This window comes from Mandrillus leucophaeus, unplaced genomic scaffold (genome assembly GCF_000951045.1).
Source record: "Mandrillus leucophaeus isolate KB7577 unplaced genomic scaffold, Mleu.le_1.0 Scaffold917, whole genome shotgun sequence".
In the NCBI taxonomy this organism is placed as follows: domain Eukaryota; kingdom Metazoa; phylum Chordata; class Mammalia; order Primates; family Cercopithecidae; genus Mandrillus; species Mandrillus leucophaeus.
The window spans coordinates 574,286-585,590 of NW_012109997.1; the positions used below are offsets into that span (position 1 = coordinate 574,286).

At 39.6% G+C, this 11,305-nt stretch overlaps 1 protein-coding gene across 2 annotated transcripts in view; it reads right to left on the minus strand.

The window, feature by feature from the left end:
- SLC16A7 (solute carrier family 16 (monocarboxylate transporter), member 7) overlaps positions 1–716 on the minus strand; it is a 170,411-nt gene extending 169,695 nt beyond the window's left edge. The window contains exon 1 of one of the 2 annotated variants that reach the window (XM_011969866.1): positions 411–716. The gene's annotated coding sequence lies outside the window, so the exon portion shown is untranslated. The remainder of the gene's footprint in view (positions 1–410) is intronic. The other variant, XM_011969868.1, reaches the window with a different exon arrangement.
- Positions 717–11,305: the final 10,589 nt, after the last annotated feature.

The window sequence follows — 11,305 nt, forward strand, 5'->3', positions numbered from 1 at the left end:
ACGCCGCACGCAAGCAGCCCTCCGAGTCTCGTGAGCCAGGGAGACTGGGGTGCACCGCGCCACGCTGAGTCTAGGTGTAAAAGCCGAGAGCGTGGGTACCTCCTGGCCGAAAGCACGCGGGGCGTTCCTTGCCCGGGACCCCGCACACCCCCAGCAGCTCCCGGGCCGCTGTCGGCGCTCACTGGCTGACGCGAGCTCTCCTCCCGCGGCCGCTTCGGGGTTTTTTGTCTATATAAGGGCTCGCTGGCCAATTCTGCGTTGGCACGTTTGTCACAGGCTGGCCATTATTTGCACACACGCGTGCGGCTCCGCGGGCAGCTCGGGTCGCAGACGCGGGCTTTCGCTCCTCTTCGCCTGCGCCGCCTCCTCGTCCTCCTCCTCCGCCCCCCTCCCTCCCCAGCTGTACTTACTTTATCTGGTCTCTGGCGCAGGGTGGGCGCTGCAGCTCTCTGTTCCCCGCAAGCCCCAGCCGGTTCGCCTTGCTGTCAACGGGTGAATGGAATTATTTATTTATTTATGGCCCCTGACGTGTCCTCGCCCGCCACAGCCAGCGGAAAAGGAGGCGGCGGCGGGAAGGGGAGGCGCGGCTGCTGCTGAACGCCCTTGTGGGTGCGGAGGAGCGCGCGCCGGGGGTGGGGGCCGGAGAGACTGCGGTGGAGGCCGGCCCGGGGGGTGGTGGGGGGGAGCCGCCTCCCGGTGCCTAGAGACCGACTGAGCATGCTCCGAGAGGCTGTCAAAGCTATAGGCAATTTCTCTATCGCTCGGGGCACTCCACTTCGGATTTTAGTTTTGACCAAGGAAGAAAGCCAAAAGGCAGGTAGATCTGTCGTTTCAGATGGGTCGTGACTTGCTGTATCCGAAGTACTCTGTAGCCTGACCTAGGAGTCAGGTGTGGGGTAGCTCTGTCTAGATATTCCAGAGAGTTGTGTAACCCATGCATGGGAGAGGAAAGCAGGCAAAAAGAGAAGAGTCTGGCCGAATGCAGGGAGAATAGGAGATCCTCACTGTGAATTTGCAGTGAAAGTGTTGAGCCATTTTTCAACTGAGGCCTTTTTGGGAGAAGGAGGTAGTGCACTGTTGGAGATTAGACTCACTAACCAAATCACTTTACAGAAAAAAATAAAATTGACACCATAGGAGGAAGGGCATAGAAAACAGCACCAAAAGACATTAAAAATAAGGATTTTTTTTCAAATCATTTATAAGTAATTCCTTTCATTTTTGATTTCTCCAATTACTTAGTTCTTCAAACCAGCATTTAGTTATTTGACAACGAATAGTGCTAGAGATAATGGTAATTGTGCAGTCATTGGTTTGGTCTCTTCCTCTGTCTAAAATATGCTTCTTGGGAAAGTTGGAAAGAGGAAGGGCTGGAAGAGAACGTTTAACCTACCTCAAAGATTGGGTTTCTTTAACAACTTTAAGTTAAATTGCCACTTTCGAGAAAAAGAAACTATCCAAAAGAATAATTGTAGGTTTTGACTTGACAAGTCCTATTGCAGTTTGTCTACCAGTTTAACTAACTTTCTCCTCCTTGATTTCACAATAATCCTTTTAAGATGTGTTCTATGATTCTTCACATTTTACAAATTTATAAAAAGATAGTTAAGTCATTCGGGTAAATTCACACTGTCTTTTGCCGCAGCTAGTCTATTGTAATGGACAAAATTTGAATTTCAATTTCTGTAGCTATGAAATAAAAGTAATATCAATCTTGGGTTGATTTCATAAGATTTAAGTGAAATAATATACATGAAGTGGCTGGTAGGCATAATATAAGATGAATAAATAATGGTGATTAATAACTTCAAAATTATTGGAAGATAATTTTATTGAAAGAATGATATTTGAAACTGAAAAAAAGGCAGAAAATTACAGAAAGGATTTCATATTTTTAAGCTAAAAATGCTTAAATAGACGTTTGTGTAAGACATAATAGGCATTTTGATAATGATGGAATGTCTAGCAGTGACTCTAAATACTTCATTTAATTACAAAAAAGTTAAACATTTCAAAGAAACAACATAAAGGCACATTTCAAGGTCATATTCTTGAGTGTTTGCTATTGACATTTTTCCTGCTCATTCATCACTTTTATTTCCTGTCAAAGAAGAGGAAGAAGACCATATGCTTTCTGAATTTTGATCCTATTCTCCCTTTTCCTTCTCTTTGATTTTTCTTTTTTGTTGTTTTTTTCTTATAGTCCCATGTTCTTGGCTTGTTTAACCTATTGCTGAATGCCAAACATCACTACTTATAGCATGATATCATAACCTTCTTTTTAAGTCTTGTTTTTTCAACAATTAAAATTCTGGATCTAATTTACCTACTGTCACAGAGTTAGTATTTGGGAACTCATTTCTAAATTGCTTTGTTGTGATAACTAGGTATGTTACGTAAAATTTGATTTGACTAGAAAGGAATCTGAAAGGAGGGAGAATCAGCTAAGAATAAATTCAGCCAATTTATCCTATTACTTATAGTTTAATATTGTTAAGAAATGGAGAAAAAAATACAATTTAGGGAAAAAACAAGCCATATGATTAGAACTTGGAATGCTCTGGTAAAATGTTTGCCTTGATTTCTTTTCATAAGCTGAAATAACAGTGGGAGAAACAAATAGCAATACACTTAACATTCTAGCAACTCATATTCCACAGATGAGCAAACTGTGAATACGTACATAACATATATACTCATGAAGTCCACATGTCTTTTACTATATACCCACATCTTTGTGGTTTAGGTTGTTTATCCCTTCTTCATTCCTCAGTCATGCACAATCTTCTCACATTTTTCCGTCTTTTCTCATTCACCGTCCTCTTTCCCGTATCAAACTTGCCTAAGCCTTTTTTCTTCCTTTAATGCCCAGCAAATATATCATCACTTCTACAGCATTTTAAGGATTCCTTGTTAACAAATAAGGGTTAAGTTCATCTTTCTCTGTGATCCTGCCCATAGAAAATGATTTAGGCCTCTGTCTGGGGCATTATCTTTCTGTTTCACATATGACTATATTATAATATGATTTTTGTTTCTGTAGCCCCAATATATTAGGTTATTTGAAAGTAGAGATGACATTTTATTTATCTCTGGCATTGTCACAGGCCTTTGAACCACAGCGACTCCATCTTGAATAAGACCTGAGTAAAATGAGGCTGAGACTTATTGAGCTTCATTCCCAGGAGATTAAGGCATTCTTAGTCACAGAATAAGGTAGGAGGTTAGCACAAGATACAGGTCATAATGACCTTGCTGATAAAACAGCCGGCAGTAAAGAAGCCAGCTAAAACCCACCAAAACCAAAATGGAGACAAAAGTGACCTCTGGTCCTCCTCACTCCTCATTATGTGCTAATTACAATGCATTAGGATGCTAAAAGATATTCCCTCCAGTGCCATGACAGTTTACAAATGCCATGGTAAGGTCAGGAAGTTACCCTGTAAGGTCTAAAATGGGGAGAAACCCTCTGTTCTGGGAACCCTCTGTTCCCACCCCTTTCCCAGAAAACTCGTGAATAATCCATCTCTTGCTAACATATAATCAAGAGGTAATAATAAGTGTTAGCAGCTGAGCAGCCCATGCTGCTACTCTGCCTTGGGTGTAGCCATTTTTTGTTCCTTTACTTTCCTAGTACACCTGCTTTCACTTTATAGATTCATCCCAAATTATTTCTTGCATAAAATCCAAGAACCCTCTCTTGGGGTCTGGATCAGGGCCCCTTTCTGGTAACAGAATCATCTATCATGTAGCACAAATCCTTGCAGAGAGAAAGGTAATTAGTAGTGTTTGCTGAATGAAGAAAAGAGATGACAGTGTGACTGTAGACAACACATATGTGGTAGAAGCTATTGGTGCTCTCAGTATCTATGATCTGCATGGCTACACACTTCCTGGCTTTCCTTACAGTTATATTGGGACAATGCAACTATGTAGTTCTAAAAGAGTATGAGTGGAAGTGACATGTGTAATTTCTGTTGAAGGGAGTTAAGACCCAGTGTGCCTCCTTCATCACTCTCTTTCCCTACCACAGTACCATGTTTCTGATGAACTAGCTACAAAATGGAATCGCTGAAAAAGAAAGACGGCTTGAATTGCACTGTACTTTGTGTGAGCAAGAAACCATTATTTTAAGCCTCAGAAATTTCAGGCTCTATTTGTCATGGGAACAACACCTAGCCTATTCTGACCAATATAAGATATTACTTAAAAAGACTATAAATCGGCCAGGTGCAGTGGCTCATGGTTGTAATCCCAGCACTTAGGGAGGCCAAGGCGGGTGGATCACCCAAACTATTGGTGCTCACAATATTTATGATCTGCGTGGCTCCACACTTCCTGGCTTTCCTTACAATTATATTGGGACCATGCAACTATGTAGTTCTAAAGCGTATGAGTGGAAGTGACATATATAAGAAGTTCAAGACTAGCCTAGCCAACATGGTGAAACTCCATCTCAACTAAAATTACAAAAATTAGCCAGGCGTGGCGGTGGGCACCTGTAATCCCAGCTACTTCAGGAGGCTGAGGCAGAAGAATCACTTGAATCCGGGAGGCGCAGGTTGCAGTGAGTCGAGATCGCACCACTCACTCCAGCCTGAGCAACAAGAGCAAAATTCCATCTCAAAAAAAAAAAAAAACTTGTACATCATAATAGCATAAAATCCCCAATGAAACATTGAACTTTTGAAAATGCACTAATGTGTTCTTAAGTCAAAACTAAAAATATCGTCTCATGACCCCAAAATTCATATAATAGCATTTTCAGGGTAAGACTGTGAGATTAAAGTAAGGGTGTGTGTGTTTATAAACTACACACAATAGAGTCATTATAGCTAAGTACGAAAGACCAAATGTCCCAATGCTTCCCTCAACTTGGGTGAAAACAAATGTACACCCGTTCCAGTGGCAACATACTGTGGCTGAGATTGCAACTGGCTAGCAGCTGTGAATATGATTGCTGTAACCTGCTTTCACAGACTATACAAACTATAAAAATGTATCTCCACTGCTTCTAGATTTAAATCTTGAGTATATCTGTATAGGCTACTTTGGAAATATCTTCTATGAAAAACTCCCATAGAATTTTGGGGAAAGACAATCTAGTCCAATTCTATAAAGCATATAAAATGGGAATCAATTGCATTGACATTGCTGTATGGTATGCCTTTAAATAATAGCACACAAGGGTATTTGGTTTAAAACAAAATGGCTTTTTTGGCTCCAAAAATCTCTCAATGGATTATATATTAAAACACTTATTTGTTGGAGTATTTTTCTAAATTTACATTTTATCAATTATTATCTATAAACTAAACTTAATGGATTCTGGGTGTTTTACAGATGCTTCACCACATAAATATTCTGATTATTTTGAATGCATATAAGATTAGAAACTTAAATTAAAAGTTATCATCAGACTGTAAACTTTTCAGGCAGAAATCTTGTAAATGGTGGCTAATGAGTATTAATAGTTAATACATTTTATGAAATGAATCAATGATGACTGAATGTGTTATCAAGAAGCTAAGGCTTTAGTGCCTTTTTCTGTGCAGTTGATCTTTGCTGGGTTCCTTAAGCTCTCTGAGTCATAGGTTTTTACTTTAAGACCTTAATAATTATTAATAGCTTCGCTTTCTAAAATTCAGTGATACTTGTGAGCACTTCAAGGGTGCAAAGATCCACAGAATTTATGCATAATCATAACTAATGAAGAAAACATTTGTGTAGTTTTTTTTCTATTAAACTAAAAATAAATGTTTACTTCTCAGATTTTGGAGAACAGTGTTAATTAGGATGCTTTGTAAAATGTGACCATAAATTTACCCGCTTAATTTTTAATATTTGTATCACTTGCCATGTACCTGGAATGTCCTTGAAGGGTTAGTCATTGTTTGCCTCAACATAATACCTCATAGGTCACAAGAGAGTTTCATGCAAAACACTCTCAATTGCAGGAGGGTTTCTTAGTAAACTGGGCTTTCAGCTGCTGTTGCTTCGTTTCATTGCTCAAAGTTAAGGCCATGTTGCCATTCTGTTTTCCATTCAGGAACTTTTCTTCTGCTTTCCATCTAGCAGGAATTTTTGTGTCATTTTGCTATACAGGCATACCTCAGAGATAATGCATTTTCATTTCCAAACTACCTGAATAAAGTAAATATAGACATAAAGTGAATTACGTGAATTTTTTGGTTTTCCAGTGTATATAAAAGTTATGTTTACACTATATCATAGTCTGTTAAGTGTGGAACAGCCTATGTCTGAGAAAACACTATATGTACCTTAATTAAAATTATCTTATTTCTAAAATATGCTAACCATCATACCAGTCTTCAGAGAGTCATCATCTTTTTGCTGGTGGAAGGTCTTGCCTTGAGGTTGATAGCTGCTGACTGATCAGGGTGGTGGATGCTGAAGTTTACCGTGGCTGTGGCAATTTCTGAAAATGAAGTTTGCCTCATCAATTGAGTCTTCCTTTCAAGAAAGATTTCTCTATAGCATGTGATGCTGTTAGATAGCATTTGATCACTAGACCTTCTTTCAAAATTGGAGTCAACCCTCGCAAACCCTGATGCAGCTTTGTCAACCAAGATTATGTAATATTCTAAATCCTTTATTGTCATTTCACCAATAATGACAGCATCTGCACCAGGAGTAGATTCTACTTCAAGAAACCACTTTCTTTGCTCACCCATAAGAAGCAACTCTTCATCTGTTGGCAAGTTTTATCATGAGATTCTTATGATAAAATGAGCAAATGTAGTCAACTTCAGTCTAAACTTTTAATTCCAGTTATCTTGCTGTTTCCACTACATGTGCAGTTACTTCCTCCACTGAAGTCTTGAACCCCTCAAAAGTCATCCATGAGGGTTGGTATCAACTTCTTCAAAACTACTGTTAATGTTGCTATTTTGACCTCTTCCTATGAATCATAAATGTTCTTAATGGCATCTAGAATGGTGAATTATTTCCAGGTTTTCAATTTAGTTAGCCCATATTCATCAGAGAAGCCACTATCTGTGACAGCTATAGCCTTATAAAATATATTTCTTAATTGATAGAACTTGAAAGTTGAAATGACTCCTTGATCCATGGTCTGCAGAATGGACAATATGTTAGCAATTATGAAAACAACATTCATCTTTACATCTCTATCAGAGCTCTCAGGTGACCAGATGCATTGTAAATAAGCAGTGATATTTTGAAAGGCATCTTTTTTTCTGAGAAGTAGGTCCCAACAGTGGACACATTTCCATTTAAATTTTCCATGTAAATGGAGTTGTAAATGGTAAAGCTTAATAGAAATAAAAGATGATATTATTATATGTAACATATACGCACATTTCTAAAATAAATAGTCCTTCAGAAATAAGATAGTAAAGGTTCATCTCAATGGTTTTTTAAAAGAAAAATTGGACAATTGCAAAATCTAGAAATAGTTTTCTACAGAAAATTAATCACTTCACTGGTATATTGCTCTAAATAAATTCCTTATTCCATTAATATTAGATGTGTATCTTTGGTTAACTGTAAGAAGCAGCATTTATCACGTAGCAGTTACAGACCCAGTTATTAAGTAGTGCACTAAAAAATATATTTATTTTCCTCTGCAATTCAATCCCATTTTACTCTGAGACTGAAATTCCTCCTCATAACTATTCTAGAGAGAATTTTATCTTTTTTCACTCTAGATATGGGATCTTTGAAAATTTTCCCTCTTTTGGTTGGGTGTGGTGGCTCACAGCTATAATCCCATACTTTGGGAGGTTAAAGCAGGTGGATCCCTTGCACCCAGGAGTTTTGAATAAGCCTGCGCAACCTAGCAAGACCCCATATCTACAAAAAATAAAAAACATTAGTTTCATGTGGTGGTGTGCACCTGTAGTCCCAGCTACTTGGAAGACTGAGGGAGGATGATCACTGGAACCCCGGAGTTAGAAGCTGCAGTGAGCTATGGTCGTGCCACTGTGCCCCAGCATGGATGACAGAGTGAAACACTGTCCCTAAAAAAATAAATAGATTATTCCTATTTTTATTTGAAAGAGATTTTTTCCTTCCTTTCTGCTCTGCTTACTATTTGTGTGTTTTAAAAAGGAGTATAAATCGACAATAATGTTATGCTCATAGATTTTGTTTCCTGAACGGGTGTTGCTTGTCTCTGCTCTACAGTGTCTGAAGCCCCAGCTGACAATACTGGAACACAAAAACACAAGCCTCTAATATCACCTAGAGGCTTTTTCAATCACATGTCTGATACTTGGGCAGGAACGACTGAAAGGCCAGGTTCACTTGGGCCTTCTGATTGGGGCACCTAAACATGGCTTCTCTATGTGGCTTGGGATTCTTAGAGCATGATAGCTGTGTTCCAAAATGTAACATACTAAAACTAGCCTTGCAAGAACAAGGTAGAAGTTAACCTAGACTCAGAAGTTACTTGAGGCTTAAAATGACACAAATGTGTGAATTCACTGTTTTGTAAGTCAAAATTCTGAATGACTTGTGGTTCCTTTGCTTTGGGTCTCACAATCTGGGGGAAAATCTTCCAAGTTCTTTCAGGTTGCCAGCAGCACTCAGGCCCTTGCAATTGTAGGGCTGAGGTCCCCATGTCCTTGGTAGATGTCAGCTGGGAAACTATCAGCTCCTTAGGGCCACCTGAGTTGCTTGTCACATTGCCCCTTCATCTTCAAAAAGCAACAGAGCCTGGAGTCTTCTCATGTTTCAAACTTCTCTGACTTTTTCTTCTGCTGTATCTCTTCTTCTGCCATAACACAATGTGATACGCTGGGTGGCTTAAACAACATTTATTTTTCACAGTTCTGGAAACTGGAAGTCAAAGATCAAAGTGCCAGCATGAGCAGGTTCTTGGCGACAGCCTCTGCCTGGTTTACAGGTGGCCATATTGCTGTGTCCTCACATGTCAGGGGGGTAACTCTCATTTACTTTTATGAAAGGAATTCCATCAGGAGGATTCCACCCTCATGACCTCATCGAAACCTCATTACCATCCAAAGGCCCCATCTCCAAATACCATCACATCGTAAGTTAGAGTTTCAACATGTGAATTTTGAGGGGACACAAACATGCAGTTATTGGCAACTGTAAAGTTGGAGCAACCCCCATATTGAACTATTGGTCTCTGTGGTAAAAGATATTATAGTAGAAAAGCCAAGCCTCTGAACCTAAGTCACCCTGCACAGTACGCTGCATAGTATCACAGCCAATGAGGTTTATCTGAGGCACAATTATTGCTAATTGAAATCTTTTCACAATATGTTGCCATGATGACTTGAAATATAGTCATATAGTCAGTATTGGCAATTATTGACAGTCTCTATGGAGACTGAACAAAAACAAAACAAAATAAACAAAAAAAGAAATACCACATAGTGGGGAAAAAGAGGACTCTCAGGAGATTAGTGCCACCCTTAAAGGAAGAAGGAGTGGGAGTCCGATGATATTCTAATTCACAAACTGGCTACTATAGAATAATTTCTGAAAGATAATTGTAAACTACCACGAACTCAACCAAGTAGTAGCTCTGATTGCCACTGCCATGCCAGAAATGGTATCTTTATTTAAGCAGATAAATACAAATACAGCCTCAAGTACATATCACGGAGTCATTAATTGGGTGAATGCACACTTTTCTATGCCAATGAGAAAGGAAAGATGAGAACCAGTTTGCATTCATATGAAATAGACCAAAAATAGTAACAATACATTTAGAGATTTTCTTCAAGGATTTCCTGATTTTCCTTTTCTCTCACATGATATAGGATGAAGAGATCTGACTATCTGGACCTCTCACAGAACATCACGCTGACCCATTACACTGGTAGCATGATATTTATCAGACCCATTAAGACAGAGGTGCCTAACACACTGGAGTTCTTAGAAACACACATCACTCCTGTGAGTGGGAGGTAAACGTAGTGAAGCTTAGAAATCTTCCACTTCTGTACAATTTTTAGGGATTCAATAGTGCAGGGTGTGTCAGAATAGCCCCTCCAAAGTAAAGACACATTATTACACTTTGCACCTCCTACCTTGGAAAAGGAAGTATAATGTCCATTAACCTCTTTGCATTTTTGGCAGCATATTTCAAACCTACAAATACTGCTGTAGCTCATGCCCTAAGGTATGTGAAAAGCTGCCACCTTTCAGTGGTGTTCAGAGGAAGAAAAGTCCTTATAATGTAAGCACCCTTCCCTGCTGAGAAACACAATCCAATAGGCCCTATGTTGTTGGTGGTAATCAGCCTGTTGGGATTGTGTGTGTGTGTGTGTGTGTGTGTGTGTGTGATATCATGTGGGCTTTGTGGAAATCCTCAGTGATATATACAAACTTATAGGCAGTAGCAAATGACCTGGCTGCTGGTCAGAGGCCCATTTAGCAGTAAACACCTTTACTACTAGAAGTTGCACTAAAAATACTATGAAGAATTAAAAAAGTTTATTTTTAGATAATGGAAATTATTTAAATGGCATGGTTTTGAACCTGAGGGAGCATTAATGTGATTACTAGTAAGACAATCACATTAAAACCTCCCTGGGCCTCAAGACCATGCCTTTTGCAACACAGTATCTCATACCTTTTGAAAAACTACTGGCTACTGGGCCCTGGAAAGAATGAGTGTCTGATATCAAATGAGCATGACCAGTGAATTGCCAATTATCAGCTGAATCCTGTCAACCCCACCAAATCACAGGCAGATCCAGCAACGATGCATTATGAAATGGTAATGGTGCATGTGGGATCAAGCATGAGCAGCACCAGCGGGTACAAGAAAGTAACATGAGCAGTTAGCTCAGACTCCCATGGCACCCACAACTACTGCACCAGCACACCTCCCCTAGCCACATATATAGCTATATGAGGGATCCCATACAGCCAGCAAGGAGGAGACAAAAAGACAAAATTTATTTTATGTATGCATCAGTTCAGCATAGGCAGCTGTGTTGCAGCCTTATTCACGGGTAGACTTAAAAAAACAGAGGTGAAGAAAGATCTTGCTAATGGGAAGAACTTCAGATGGTGTACCTTGTCATGCACATTGCTTGAAAAAAGATATGGTCTAAGATTAGGATATATACAAACTCATAGGCAGTAACAAATGATCTGGCTGCTGGTCAGAGGCCTGGAAGGTAAAGAATAGGGAGAATGGGGACAAAGATGTCTGGAATACAGGTATATGGATGAACGCAAGGGAGTGGTCATAAAGTGCGAAGATGTTTATATCACATGTTGGTTCCCACCAGAGACCGCTCATCACAGAAGAGTCGCTAAACAAGCAAGCACTCCAAGT